The 15813-nt window shown below is 37.5% G+C and overlaps 1 long non-coding RNA gene across 2 annotated transcripts in view; it reads left to right on the top strand.

The window, feature by feature from the left end:
- Positions 1-15813, top strand: part of LOC111091653 — a 26230-nt gene extending 10417 nt beyond the window's left edge. Inside the window, exons 2-3 of one of the 2 annotated variants that reach the window (XR_005376388.1) lie at positions 12017-12103; positions 15311-15813. This is a non-coding gene — a long non-coding RNA (uncharacterized LOC111091653). The remainder of the gene's footprint in view (positions 1-12016; positions 12104-15310) is intronic. The other variant, XR_005376389.1, reaches the window with a different exon arrangement.

Genomic DNA, 15813 nt, shown 5'->3' with positions numbered 1-15813 from the left:
AGGATCTATTCAACAAGAGGACTTAACAATCCTCAATATATATGCCCCGAATGTGGGAGCTGCCAAATATATCAATCAATTAATAACCAAAGTTAAGACATACTTAGATAATAATACACTTCTACTTGGTGACTTCAATCTAGCTTTTTCTACCCTCGATGGGTCTTCTAAACACAACATCTCCAAAGAAACAAGAGCTTTAAGTGATACACTGGACCAGATGGATTTCACAGATATCTACAGAACTTTACATCCAAACTCAACTGAATACACATTCTTCTCAAGTGCACATGAAACTTTCTCCAGAATAGACCACATACTGGGTCACAAATCGGGTCTGAACCGATACCAAAAGATTGGAATCGTCCCCTGCATATTCTCAGACCATAATGCCTTGAAATTAGAACTAAATCACAACAAGAAGTTTGGAAGGACCTCAAACACGTGGAGGTTAAGGACCATCCTGCTACAAGATGAAAGGGTCAACCAGGAAATTAAGGAAGAATTAAAAAGATTCGTGGAGACTAATGAGAATGAAGATACAATGGTTCAAAATCTTTGGGATGCAGCAAAAGCAGTCCTAAGGGGAAAATACATTGCAATACAAGCATCCATTCAAAAACTGGAAAGAACTCAAATACAAAAGCTAACCTTACACATAAAGGAGCTAGGGAAAAAAACAGCAAATGGACCCTACGCCCAGCAGAAGAAGAGAATTAATTAAAATTCGAGCAGAACTCAACGAAATCGAGACCAGAAGAACTGTGGAACAGATCAACTGAACCAGGAGTTGGATCTTTGAAAGAATTAATAAGATAGATAAATCATTAGCCAGTCTTATTAAAAAGAAGAGAGAGAAGACTCAAATTAATAAAATCATGAATGAGAAAGGAGAGATCACTACCAACACCAAGGAAATACAAACGATTTTAAAATCATATTATGAACAGCTATACGCCAATAAATTAGGCAATCTAGAAGAAATGGACGTATTTCTGGAAAGCCACAAACTACCAAAACTGGAACAGGACGAAATAGAAAACCTGAACAGGCCAATAACCAGGGAGGAAATTGAAGCAGTCATCAAAAACCTCCCAAGACACAAAAGTCCAGGGCCAGATGGCTTCCCAGGGGAATTCTATCAAACGTTTAAAGAAGAAACCATACCTATTCTCCTAAAGCTGTTTGGAAAGATAGAAAGAGATGGAGTACTTCCAAATTCATTCTATGAGGCCAACATCACCTTAATTCCAAAACCAGACAAAGACCCCACCAAAAAGGAGAATTACAGACCAATATCCTTGATGAACATGGATGCAAAACTTCTCAACAAGATACTGGCCAATAGGATCCAACAGTACATTAAGAAAATTATTCACCATGACCAAGTAGGATTTATCCCCGGGACACAAGGCTGATTCAACACTCGTAAAACAATCAATGTGATTCATCATATCAGCAAGAGAAAAACCAAGGACCATATGATCCTCTCATTAGATGCAGAGAAAGCATTTGACAAAATACAGCATCCATTCCTGATCAAAACTCTTCAGAGTGTAGGGATAGAGGGAACATTCCTCAACATCCTAAAAGCCATCTATGAAAAGCCCACAGCAAATATCATTCTCAATGGGGAAGCACTGGGAGCCTTTCCCCTAAGATCAGGAACAAGACAGGGATGTCCACTCTCACCACTGCTATTCAACATAGTACTGGAAATCCTAGCCTCAGCAATCAGACAACAAGAAGACATTAAAGGCATTCAAATTGGCAAAGAAGAAGTCAAACTCTCCCTCTTCGCCGATGACATGATACTCTACATAAAAAACCCAAAAGCCTCCACCCCAAGATTGCTAGAACTCATACAGCAATTCGGTAGCGTGGCAGGATACAAAATCAATGCCCAGAAGTCAGTGGCATTTCTATACACTAACAATGAGACTGAAGAAAGAGAAATTAAGGAGTCAATCCCATTTACAATTGCACCCCAAAGCATAAGATACCTAGGAATAAACCTAACCAAAGAGGTGAAGGATCTATACCCTCAAAACTATAGAAGACTTCTGAAAGAAATTGAGGAAGACACAAAGAGATGGAAAAATATTCCCTGCTCATGGATTGGCAGAATTAATATTGTGAAAATGTCAATGTTACCCAGGGCAATTTACACGTTTAATGCAATCCCTATCAAAATACCATGGACTTTCTTCAGAGAGTTAGAACAAATTATTTTAAGATTTGTGTGGAATCAGAAAAGACCCCGAATAGCCAGGGGAATTTTAAAAAAGAAAACCATATCTGGGGGCATCACAATGCCAGATTTCAGGTTGTACTACAAAGCTGTGGTCATCAAGACAGTGTGGTACTGGCACAAAAACAGACACATAGATCAATGGAACAGAATAGAGAATCCAGAAGTGGATCCTGGACTTTATGGTCAACTAATATTCGATAAAGGAGGAAAGACTATCCATTGGAAGAAAGACAGTCTCTTCAATGAATGGTGCTGGGAAAATTGGACATCCACATGCAGAAGAATGAAACTAGACCACTCTCTTGCACCATACACCAAGATAAACTCAAAATGGATGAAAGATCTAAATGTGAGACAAGATTCCATCAAAATCCTAGAGAAGAACACAGGCAACACCCTTTTTGAACTCGGCCACAGTAACTTCTTCAAGATACATCCATGAAGGCAAGAGAAACAAAAGCAAAAATGAACTATTGGGACTTCATCAAGATAAGAAGCTTTTGCACAGCAAAGGATACAGTCAACAAAACTAAAAGACAACCTACAAATGGGAGAAGATATTTGCAAATGACGTATCAGATAAAGGGCTAGTTTCCAAGATCTATAAAGAACTTATTAAGCTCAACACCAAAGAAACAAACAATCCAATCATGAAATGGGCAAAAGACATGAACAGAAATCTCACAGAGGAAGACATAGACATGGCCAACATGCACATGTGAAAATGCTCTGCATCACTTGCCATCAGGGAAATACAAATCAAAACCACCTCACACCAGTGAGAATGGGGAAAATTAACACGGCAGGAAACCACAAATGTTGGAGAGGATGCGGAGAAAAGGGAACCCTCCTGCACTGTTGGTGGGAATGTGAACTGGTGCAGCCACTCTGGAAAACTGTGTGGAGGTTCCTCAAAGAGTTAAAAATAGTCCTGCCCTATGACCCAGTAATTGCACTGTTGGGGATTTACCCCAAAGATACAGATGCAAGGAAACTCCGGGACACCTGCACCCCAATGTTTATAGCAGCAGTGTCCACAATAGCCAAACTGTGGAAGGAGCTTCGGTGTCCATCGAATGATGAATGGATAAAGTAGATGTGGTTTATGTATACCATGGAATATTACTCAACCATTAGAAACGACAAATACCCACCATTTGCTTCAATGTGGATGGAACTGAAGGGTATTATGCTGAGTGAAATGAGTCAATCAGAGAAGGACAAACATTATATGTTCTAATTCATTTGGGGAATATAAATAATAGTGAAAGGGAATAGAAGGGAAGGGAGAAGAAATGGGTAGGAAATATCAGAAAGGGAGACAGAACATAAAGACTCCTGACTCTGAGAAACGAACTAGGGGTGGTGGGAGGGGAGGAGGGCGGGGGTGGGGGTGAATGGGTGATGGGCACTGAGGGGGGCACTTGACGGGATGAGCACTGGGTGTTAATCTGTATGTTGGTAAATTGAACACCAATAAAAAATAAATTTATTAAAAAGAAAAAGAAGAGAAGGAAAAACCCTAGATAAACAAACTGTAATACTATTAAGAAGATAAGGATAAGAATCCCAAAGAGTCTAGACATAAACTGAGAGAAGACAAAATTAAAAGCTAGGTAAGTGGTTGACCTAGACTGATTTGTAGTGTGGATGGAATTAAACAAATGTTGCAGTATTTTTTACCAGTGTATGTTTAAGGTCATTTCAGAATCTTGCCTATTTACATCTTATTTTTCTCATTTACTTGACTCTAATAACTTTCTTTGGACTTTTGCCCCAAGAGTTTCAATTTTCTATACAGTTTATAATTTTTGTGAGAACAATGGAGAAAAGATCCGAAGAAGACCTGCCACATTTAGGTAAGAAGATTAAGATGTGCGTTCATTCATAAAGCAGTAATTGCCATTCCCAAAGACGAGGCAAATCTGAGTCTATAGGAAAGGGAAGAGAAAGCTACTTACTCTAGGAAAGTGGAAGCAGATACAGGATTCCTGTCAATGGGAAAAAAAAGAATATTTTTTAAATTATTATCATTATTATTTCATTGTGTAGATCCAGAGCAGAGTGGAAAAAACTTGAAACAGAGCTGTGAAATTCAAGGAAGTTGAGCCAAATAGTTAAAAAGTTTGAGTTTATACTTGGACAAGGGTGTGTGGCATGATAGTGGTAGAAAAAACTAAAGTGAGGGAATTCCAAAGCTGGGAAGAGAGGGAGGGAGGGAAGAAGGGAGGGAGGGAGGGAGAGGGTGGAGAAGAGAAAGGGAATGGAGGGGGGAGAAGGGTAGATGAAGGGAGCAATGGGGGAGGAAGAGGATGAAGGGAGGGTAGGAGCAAGGGAGGGAGAGACAGAATGTTTTCATTATTGTATGGATTTGCCCAGAACTCTTTTATTCCAGGAACTTGGAGGCTTGAACACATATTTATTAGACATCTTTCAGGCTCACATGTTCCTGTGATGTGGCATGAATTGAAACAAGGATGAGACTCAGTCCTGACTTTGAACGGGTCTAATGAGTCCAGGTTATGTAATTTATTTTAATAAAAAATCAGTTTCATCTCAGAAGTTAAGGTCAGAGGACTCACAATAAAGAAAGAATTCTGGCTCATAGTCTGCTTAATGTCATAATAAAACAAACCAAAAAGCCAATTTTCATAAACATCATTGTTAACCACAGACATCGTTCTTTTTTTTTTTTTAAGATTTTATTTATTTATTCATGAGAGACACACACACACACACAGAGACACAGGCAGAGGGAGAAGCAGGCCCCATGCAGGGAGCCCTACGTGGGACTTGATCCTGGGTCTCTGGGATCATGCCCTGAGCTGAAGGCAGATGCCCAACTGTTGAGCCACTCAGGTGTCCCATAGACATAGTTCTTAAAATATACTTCTGTTACTCTTTCTGCTTCTGCTAATCTGAATTATAAAACCAGCCATAGGGATCCCTGGGTGGCGCAGCAGTTTGGCGCCTGCCTTTGGCCCAGGGCGCGATCCTGGAGACCCGGGATCGAATCCCACGTCAGGCTCCCAGGTGCATGGAGCCTGCTTCTCCCTCTGCCTGTGTCTCTGCCTCTCTCTCTCTCTCTCTCTCTCTGTGACTATCATAAATAAATAAAATAAATAAAAAAATTAAAAAAAATAAAATAAAACCAGCCATAACTTTGTGACAACTGGGATTGTCATGTACTAACAATAAAAACTATTATTTTTCTAGATAAAGGGAAATAGAAAATAGGCAATACAAAAGATATCCTTTAAGAATATAAAGAGTGTGTGTTAATAGAAAGCACTATTAGGCCAAGGATCCAGGTTCCCAATAAATAGTACCAGAGATATGCATACTAATTGGATTTTTTAAAGGAATGAGATAATGATGAGCAAAACAACTGTCCTGTCTTAAAAATGCAGAAAGAGAGAAGCTAAGGCTTACACCTGGAACTGTGTGTAATGATATAATATGATTACCAAAACTTCATGTTTCTATTCAAAAGTTAAATTTAACTCTGATAACATTATTAAACTCCTGCAACTGTGTGGCATGCTATGGGAACTATAGACTAAGCCAAATAACCAGTCACAATCTAAGAAATTTCTATTCCTGTCATTTACTTATCAAAAAAGACCAGAATTTGAGGCAATACATATGATGGAAGAATGCTAGAGTGTAAAGTAAAAACAGAACTTTTGTCATATATAAAAAAATTTAATAAGTAATAACTTGAGGTGACATAATGCTTTTATTTTTAAAATATATCTTAAATAACTTATTTAGTGGAGCATAGAGCAGTGTAGTAGAAATGAGGGCAGGTTTTTGAGTTCCAGCTCTATCACTTAATTGGCCTTGGTAAAATTATTTATTATCTTCTGAACATCCTTTTCTTTGCTTGTAAAGGGAGTATAAAATTGAGCATGGTATTTTAATGAAGATTCAAAAGAATAGTTTATGCTAAATGCTTAGTACAGAGCATGGTATTAAGTTTCCAGTAAATGTCAGATATCATCCTAGTCATCATCGTCATTATCATCCTCATCATTACTGGGCTATTATAGGGATTATAATAGATAAAAAATATAACATTCTTGGCATCGAATGTACTTCAAAAATGGTAAAAATTCCATATGCGCAATACATGTCTTTATTTGTGATCAATAAAGTCCAATGGATAGATAACCTTATCCCTAATTTGCAAATGAGACAACTAAGAGAAATCTAATGGTTTGCCAAAGCCACAGAGAATAATGACCCTGTGAGAATAACACACTGTCATAGCTCGAATTATGGGTTATTAGAGCCAAATTACCTGGATTCAATCCCTGACTCAACCACTTTGTGACTTTGGAAAGATTACTTACTTTCTGTGCTTCAGTTTTTATTATCTCTCTAACATTAGATGAATAGTCCTATCTACCTCTTAGCATTATTACATACCTGTAGCCTATGCTTTAGATCATTGTGACAGAGATGTTTATTGTTTATCAAATATCTATGTGCTCCCCCACATTTCACAGACCCTTTGCAGTTAGAGCATCTGAGTATTTTTTACCAATGGATTGTAAGACTATTGTCAAGTCTGGGCCAAAGCATTTAAGAATGATGGGATCCTCTTCACATTTCTTCCCCTATTGAAGTGATCTAGAAATTGTATGTTGGTATGGTGAGTTTGCAAAACAAAACAGCCTTGGATCACTAAGACACTGCATGGAGTACAGCTTCCTTGGGAAGTCATCTGACCTGCATTAGAGTTGCCCTGGGCAAGAAATAAGCCTTTGTTGTGCCAAGTCACAGAGCTTTCGGTTTACTTTTAAGGACAGCATAACCTAGCCTATCCTTACTGTACAATCGTGATAATAAGTCCAGACTTAGAGCTAACCTACAGTTTATTGGGATATCAGAATAATCAAAGAAGTACCTCCAAGTGAATTGAAATCCTAAAGCTATTGAAAAGATTGGGGAAAGTTGTATTTGCTTCCTCTTTTCATCGTATTTGACACTAGTCCCCAATTCTTCCCAGGCATGGCCCACTGAAATTGCTGGCTATAGTTATCAAATGCAGTTGATAGTACAACATCAGCTGTTTTTTAACAATCAACTACCCCAGTCATCCCTTTACCCAGAAAACAAGGATTAAAGACTCTGAGACCTTTTAGCAGTCCAAAGCAGGTGGTTCAGTTTGGGAGCAGGGAGAGGAGATTACTTGCTAATTAGGTATGGTTATTCATTTCCATAAAATGGTCCTTGATTAGTTTCAGAACTCAAGTAATTATGGTGCCTTGTACTCAATAAATGTTCAATGGTGACAGCTATGATGTTGGGGGAGCATGGCCCAAAACCACTTAGGAATCTGGAAATGCAAGAGCTTCTTAGAAAATAAGAATAAAAGCAATTAATTAAAATGTTTATTGGACATCAGAGTATTCATTATGTTTTTCATTAAGATTTAAAACTCCATTATTCTTTGATTTTAATCTGAGTTTTCCAACCTCACAAGAAATTTCCTGTTTATCAAGGGACCATGTTAAGAAACTAAGAATAGGATCCAGGGAGCCCAAAGGACATTACATTATGATTTGCGGAAAACTCCAAATGCAAATTTCTGACTGCCTTTCTTGAATTATGTCAAAACATTCCTTTGGCAGTCTCCAAAAAGGAGCAAACTGAATAATATCCAAAGGTTCTGGAATCTAGCACAAGTGCCAGCAAATGCATAGTTGGCTTTACAAGTGCAGAGCTGCCTTTTTCTGTCAGGGCATAGTTAAGTGTGTGACAACATAAATCCATGCTTCAAGTAAGTAAGAGCAGCTCCGTTTTAAGCGGAGAAGTTCAGACTAATTCTCGGATGTCTCCTTTGTTTTGTAATAATGGGTGTCCCTGAGGCTCCAATCATCTACTGACTTATTAACCAAATATGTGAATGACAAGGTTAAAGAAGGAAAAAAGCACCGCGAATTTTAAAAGCGGCTTCAGATAAATTATGAAAATGGGTATACATGCAAGAGCAAACAGCTGTTGTTTTCTAATGAGTGTTCTCCATTCTAAAATTGAGTGAAGAGATCCTTTTCCAAAAATAAAAATCAAAATATAACACTATGTGGGTTAAGAATATTCACTTAGCTACCCCCTAAAACATATCCTTAAATTATAGTTTAGCTTCATTTGATATAATTTCCTAAATCTCTTATGGATGATACAGTTTCATTATGTAAATGGTTTTGTTGAAGTATTTATTTTATAAAGCAGCCAGAGGCTAAAATCCCCACTGAGTTTTATTCTTTAGGTTCCCAAAGAGACTCTCTTTCTGTGAAATGCCAGGGCCTGAAAGACTGTTTTGGCTGTAATTTGTATGAGATGGGGTCTGAATATGGAATAAATAAATATTCAATAAGGGATCCAGAGGAAATTGACAAAGCTCTAACTATGTATCTATTGATTGACAGAACTCAGTGTTGTCTAAGTGATCATTGAACTGATTTCCTAAGCAAAGAATTTGTTGTTAGAATAATAGATGGATGTTTTGGAGGGGAATGGCCATAGCCACCATTATTCTGAATACTTTGCAGCCATCTCCACCAGGAACCCGTCACTTATGCCTTCCAGGGACCATGTGGGGGGGACATCACTCAGCCAAGAGATGTAGTAGATTTCTAGTTTCAGCCATTGTCTGCACATAGAGAGGTCAGGGAACATAAAGGCAAGTGGGCATAGTCTGATGTCAACATACTGGTTATTTTATATGTGTATCAGTTTGCTGGTAGATTAGGAGATCTGCAACTATATGTCTGATACAGACCATATTTTAAGTGTTAAGTACTACGAATCAGCTGGTAACAGTCACTGACTTATTACTCTTTTATGCACCCTCTGCTAAGCTAGCGCAATGGGTACCTTGGTGATGCCTTTCATTAGTGTCCCATAATAGAATATTTATGATGCTACTGTTGACTCATGGAGTTATATTTTACATCTCTGCATAGCAAGTTACAATGCAGGATAGAAATAAGTTTCAGGATGGGGAATTAAAAAAGAGGTTTGGTTACAATTACAATAGTGTAATCTTTACAAAGAAAAAGTTAGTTACCAAACCAGGAAGTTCTTACGTCTGTAGAAAAATGCGAGTAAGAGAGTGGTGTTAGAATGTTTCCTTAATCCAATGCATAAGAGATATAAAGTCTCTGACACCTAGAAACAGGTTAAGTAGGATTTTATAGGGGAGCTAGCTGAGAGTGCTGAAAAAAGAGAATCCTTTAAGCTTGTTCCAGTTACTATTTTTCTTCTAGGAAAATGGCTCTGTACATTTATGATTTCACAGATACCATGTGTCATCTTTTTGTTGTCTACAATATTGTGTCTTATGAAAAACACCACCTAGGATGAATTTTTTTTGAATTATTTTTATTTTGAAAAATTTAGAACTTTATTTTAAAATTCTGTTATTTCTGGGATGATTTTCCAAGCTTGATTTGGTTTGTTAGGCCAGTTCTACAGCATCATGCACTATTACATTCCATTTAGTTGAAATGGAATTTTCTGTCTCATTTGTATATAACATCTAAATCCCCACTTATGATGGGTATGTTAGTTTGGCATATGGCCTTCTTAGTCACACTAACATTACAAAGTAATGCTGAAAGAAAGATATTTGATATCCATGGTTAAAAATCAAATTTCATATATAGGTCTGAGTCATTAGTTGGGATGTTATTTATCTGTTATTCCTGAGGCCCTTGACATTAATCTTTAGAAGCTAGAGAATAACTTCTATATTCTCACATATCAAAAATCCCCATTTATTAAGCTGGGATATCAGGAGGTTGAGATTTGTGAGAGCTTCTGACCAAGTTGGACAATGATTGAATTAAATTTCTTAAAATCCAAGCCTTTGCTAATTCTACTGGAAGACTATGTTGGATCATATATCTCACAACTTTACGGCACTTCTTTTTATTGTTTTGTAGTTGAAGTGAGCTACATGAGATCACTTGGGAATTTTTGGACACTACTATTAATTACAGTTAATAATTAGAAACATATTCTGTGTTTCTCAGGCCACACCCAAAGTTGAATCATACCATTTTTTCATGAACATTATCTCCTGAGTCTTGTCCCTTCTCTGTGGGAAGACACACTCCCTTTGCTATCTCCACATCTCAGGGGTAAAGGGTAAGGGGTTCTCATGTGGATTCATGAATACCACTCTCAACTGCTACATGATTTACTTGGTCTTCCTTCTTTCCTTCTCCAGTGCCGCCCATTGTAATTGTTTGTGATAAATCCTTTGGCTCCTCCAAATTCCCTTACCAGTGTTGCCTCCACTGGCCCAAGTTGATGGCTGTTGAAGTCATGCATCTCATATCCTACAGCACAAAGTTTCTCATTGTGCAAAAGCCATATGAGGTGCACAAATGCAAAGGATGATCATGACCTGGGACCCTTGCAGCTTGAATCACAAACAACAACAACTTCCCATCTCCCTTAAGTTGCACAACGAACGACAACATAGGCTTTGGAGGTTAAGTGACTGGGTACAAGTCCCAGCTTTTCTTCTTACTTGCTGTGTGACCTGGGGCAAGTTTCTTAACCTATGCTGCAATTTACTTAAAATGTTATAAATAAAAAATACTTATCTAGTAAGGTTGTTGAAAGGATTCAGTGACTTAAAATATATGTGGGACACATACATGGCACATAGTAAAAACTCCAAATATCAGCTTACTTGGCTCTTAAATGACAAATCAGAGCCACCTTGTGTTCCCAAGGCATCAAGATGGTGTTTATGCAAACAGTTCTTTCAATTTTTACTTTCAGTGACCCATCCTCATCCCAACCCCATTTCTGTCAGAAATCTGTGGGGTCTGGACCAAAAGACCATCTGAGTCAGAAGTATCCTTCTTTTTCGTAGCCTCTGCAGACTGTTAAGTGTGATACTCAATAGGACTTACCTGCCTCTTTTGTATTCATTCTTTCTCAAAAGCTAGCCATTGCCCCACACAAATAGTCTCCTTCTGGAAGATCACCTAACAGACCAAAAGACACAACTGAATTATAAGTGAGCAAGTTTGGGCTTAGGCTAGGAACCTTATTCCGCAGGGACATTTTCAGAAGAATGACTCCTTTTAATTACAGTATGTTTACAGGGCAGATCTCCCAATTATCATTTACTTTGGGTAAATTAAGGCCTCACTCATTTTGAGCCAGAAGTTATGTGTATTCAAGCTGTGAGAAATGACATATTTCAACTATGCAGGTACAAGAGACTATGAATGTTTTGAAAAAAGCAGTTTCTTGTCACTACATTCCCTGGCCCCTCTTCTGTAGTACTTATTTCATGAAGTGGGTAGGCCATGATAGCATCATTCAACCTAGAAGAGCTTATCTCATAAAAATTACATAAACTTTTAGCAAAGTTCATTGCTATTAGCTAGCCTAATCAGCAATATTGTCCATTCATTAAGAAAAAAATTATTCTCACACTTAAAGCAGCATTTATGAAACCCACTATGTCTATTTTCTTTTGTTAATTGCCTATCTCTATTTTCTTCTGCATGTCTTGTTTTAGAAAGTTGCTGATATTTAACTGTTCTCCAGCTGAAGACATGGACAGTGGCCATGCTACAATTCAACCAAATTAGAATAGCTCCTCGATTAGAATACTCAGAAAATCCTAGTTATTTATGTACCCTTCAAATTTATCCTTGCTTACCTATCCTTTTCAGAGTATTCTCTCTTGAGTACAATGTATTAACTGTGGACTTGATATTTTAGGTTCTTGGAGCTTGAGCTTACCTCTTTAGACTTTCACTTGTCTTTGTGTCCCGAGCTTGCATCAGGCTGAACTACTTGCAGTTAATGGTGAGTGTCCTGCATTTTAATGGTGCTGCGCCTTTGTGCACACTGCTCTCTCCCTCTGTGATGCCCTCTGCCTCTCCTTCACCTTCTTTGCCTGATTTACTCCCACTCATCCGTCACATCTCATTTTAGGTATCCGCTTTTAAGACCCAGCCAGTCTATGTGTGGGATTGACACAGTGCACTGTTTAGACCCCACCATAGCAAATATGACCCTGGAATATAAACAGTTACTTTCTTCTATTCTAACAGTTACTTTCTTCTATTCTCAAGAAAATAAACTTCTTGAGGACAGAAATGGGGTCTTTTATATCTATATTCCCAGTGGCTAAGCCCAGGTTTAGCACATAGTGGCTGCTCGATAAATATTATGTTTAAAAATGAATGAATGAATGAATAGATCTGCTAGTGATCATATGAACAAAGGAATTAATTTGGGTTCTTCTAATGAACAGATATTATGAAGATTTGAGAGAAAAGAGAAATAAGGTAAAGCATGTCGTATTGAATATCTTATACATGCTGGACTGTTCGGGAGGGGACGATAAAGAAAAAATAAAGGGTTATATTGACTATTAGTTTCTTTGGATTAAATTTTCCTCTAAGTTTATAGAAGTACTAGTTAAATTAGTAGAGTAATCAAATTTTTCTTATTGTATTTTACTATGAACAGTGACCTGATAGTATAGGTATGTTTATTGTGTACATTTGCAGATGGAGAAATTCAATGTCCTGCATGGTAAGGGTCTTGCCCAAAGTTACAAAGTCATAAGTGGTAGAGTCAAAATTCAAACCCTGGTCTTCTGGATCCAAGCTTCAGGACATGTAGGCTCTTTTATAGGAGAACAACATGACATTTAGGTCCAAAAAATTGCTCTACTAAAGGGAAGAGGGGATTTGTAAAATGATGCATTAATACACAGGCCTGATCTAAAGGACATGAGGTCTGAGTTTTTGTGTCCACAGTGTGAGTCTAGGAGCAACCCTTTACTAGCTGTATAACCTCCAGAGTCCATTAATTTCTCCTACTGTCATTGCCTCCACATTAAATTACAATTATTAGTACCTGTACTAAGCAGTGCAACTGTGAGATTTAAAAATAATGTGTGTAAAGTTCCTAGCATGCAGTGAGTACTCCAAAAAATGTTATTAATCTTACTAGAGTTGATGCCTTCAAATGTTGGCTGGATAGCTTTGCACTGCATGAGAATCAGAACATAGAGTTACAAACTCAGCACTGAATATTGTGTAAAATCGTATGAAAAATGTTCATATAAATGAGGAATATCTTTTTTTATTCTGTTGCACTTTTGTCCTCCTTGGACAAAGTACATTTTACATTTTGGAGCTTACTAGTTTGTACAAATAGAAAAAAAACTTTCAAATATGTGAATGCCTAATGACACAACAAAGGGAATTTCACAAGCAAATTTATTACTGTGCATTTTCAGGTAATGTAAGCAAAGAGGTAATCATTTGTCATTCTTTGAATGTGCACAAGCAGATGAAAACACATTGTAATTTGTGCAGCTATTGGAAAGATCTTCAACATAAGAAGCGTGAGCCTTGATGTTGGCAACCCCCTACACTGAATACAATAGCCAGTTATGTTTGAAAAATTGGCAAGTTCAGGGCAGCAGATTCCTGCATACTTGAGGCTGCTTGTTGATTTCCTTTCAACTCAAACCCAAGTCAGGCCAGTTCCTCCATTGCAGAACAACAATGTGGCAACCAGGAATGAATTTTTCCCCACCCTTTATCCCCCAATTCCTCCCTTCAGACAAATCATCCTGCCCAGATTTCAAAGAAATCCCGGAGAGGCACACTTGCTGTTACATCTCCAGGACTCCAGCCAGCACAAATCAAGAAAATGGTTTCCAGGTGCAGACTGCCTCCACCCATCTCCCGCCTTGCCGCCACCGCCCCCCCCCCCCCCAACTTTAAATCTGGTGATTGCTCCAAGCTTTAGTCTGGAGATGGACGATAGGGGGAACAGGAGGGTAACCTTAGCATTCAAAAGCCCTCAGAAAATTATTTTTCTTTTTTCATTTTAGTGGAGTCATGTCCATTCTCCAAAACATATCAAACAACCCAGCATGATTAATTCTGTCTCTTTTGATAAGCCTCAGACCCCTAATAACTAGGATACATTATCTGAACTATAGAAGGAGCCCTACAGAGTGAGGCTTTCACAAAGGTAGTTCTAATCTAATGCTATTACTATCTCCCAGTCACTAGCCCCATTTTCACACAAAGCGGTAATTGGTGGAAAAATTGCCTACTTTTCGCAATAGTCCTGGATTTTCTAAATTCAAGTAATAGCAGATAATTATCAATAAACAAAACACTATAGAGAAACATCTTTGGGAAACTTTTCCAGACATAATAATATTCACAGTAGTATAACAACAATTAGGAGTGACAATGTTTAGAACAAGTGCCATTGGCCCTGTTCATCTCCTTTATTTATAACTGTAGTAATTTCTCCTATGTCCAAATGCCAGGATATTCATCATTCTGAACACTTATGTATCTCATTTTGGTTTTCTGAATTCATATATAGAATATTCTTTTACATTGTCAAAATAGAAAAATCTTTAGATTCTATTTTATAACTATAAATCTGTATTTTTTTCTATAAAGTACAAATATTTTAAAGCAAATGATTTCGCATACTATGCCATCATTATATAAGCATTATTCACTGTGGGTGGCGAACTTTAGGACAGTATATTCCTGTGTCTCTAAACTTGTCCCACACAAAGGATAGATTTCAAATACCAAGGTCAACGAGTTTTTGTTGTTCATCTCATGTAGATTATAACTTGTTTTATTTTTAGAATATAATCAATTTGTATAGTTATTTTTCCCTTCCTGAAGTTCCCAGTTTTATTGTTATGCTATTTTTTCCTATGCTATTTTGTTCCTATGTTATTCTTCTGATGTTTTTTCTTACTGAGAAAATAGAGTGAGAAAGAGAAAGAAAAAATATATAGAGATAAAATATATACTTTTTAACATATATTAGTGAGATTTCCAGCTTCTCAATCAAATAATCGAGTTTAAATCCATTAAGGTATTTTAAAATCTATTTGTTTTATAAACCTCTGAATATCTATTTTTCTTTAACTTTAGTAGCAGAAACTGCTAGTGTTTCCAGTATTTGTGTAATCCTGTTCTCCTTTTCTTTGTGCACAACTAATATTTCCAGGCTCCTTGTAGTTAGAAAAACATCCTTAAAGAAGTAATGTGCCCACTTGGGGAACTGGAGCACAAGTATCTCATATATGCAACCCTCTTTCTTTTATCCACCAACTAAATGGAGAAGATTGGAAGACCTGGGAGAGAAAAAAGCAACAGATGGAAGAATCCTGGGTGCCATGAATGACAGAGTGGAACACATATCCCACACACACTGATTCAAATTGGAATATGATATAAGCAAGGAATAAAGGTGTATGGTATTGAGCCACTGGGATTTGGGAACTTTTTATTAGAGCATATAACCAACACTGACTAATGCAGAAACTGGTACCTTGGTGTGAGTTGGTGCAGAAATGCAAATCCTAAAATATGTGACTTCGTGGTTGGGTGTCAGATTGCACAAAATCAAACTGAAGGCTGGGACCCTATAAAGACCTGTTATACAGTGGGAGTAATTATGGTAAACTATTATTTATGAGCACTTTGAAAGAGACCATATGCCAACTGAGC

This window comes from Canis lupus, chromosome 22 (assembly GCF_011100685.1).
Source record: "Canis lupus familiaris isolate Mischka breed German Shepherd chromosome 22, alternate assembly UU_Cfam_GSD_1.0, whole genome shotgun sequence".
NCBI lineage: Eukaryota > Metazoa > Chordata > Mammalia > Carnivora > Canidae > Canis > Canis lupus.
Note: the sequence above shows the minus strand (reverse complement) of the source record. Positions and strands in the feature narration are given on the sequence as shown.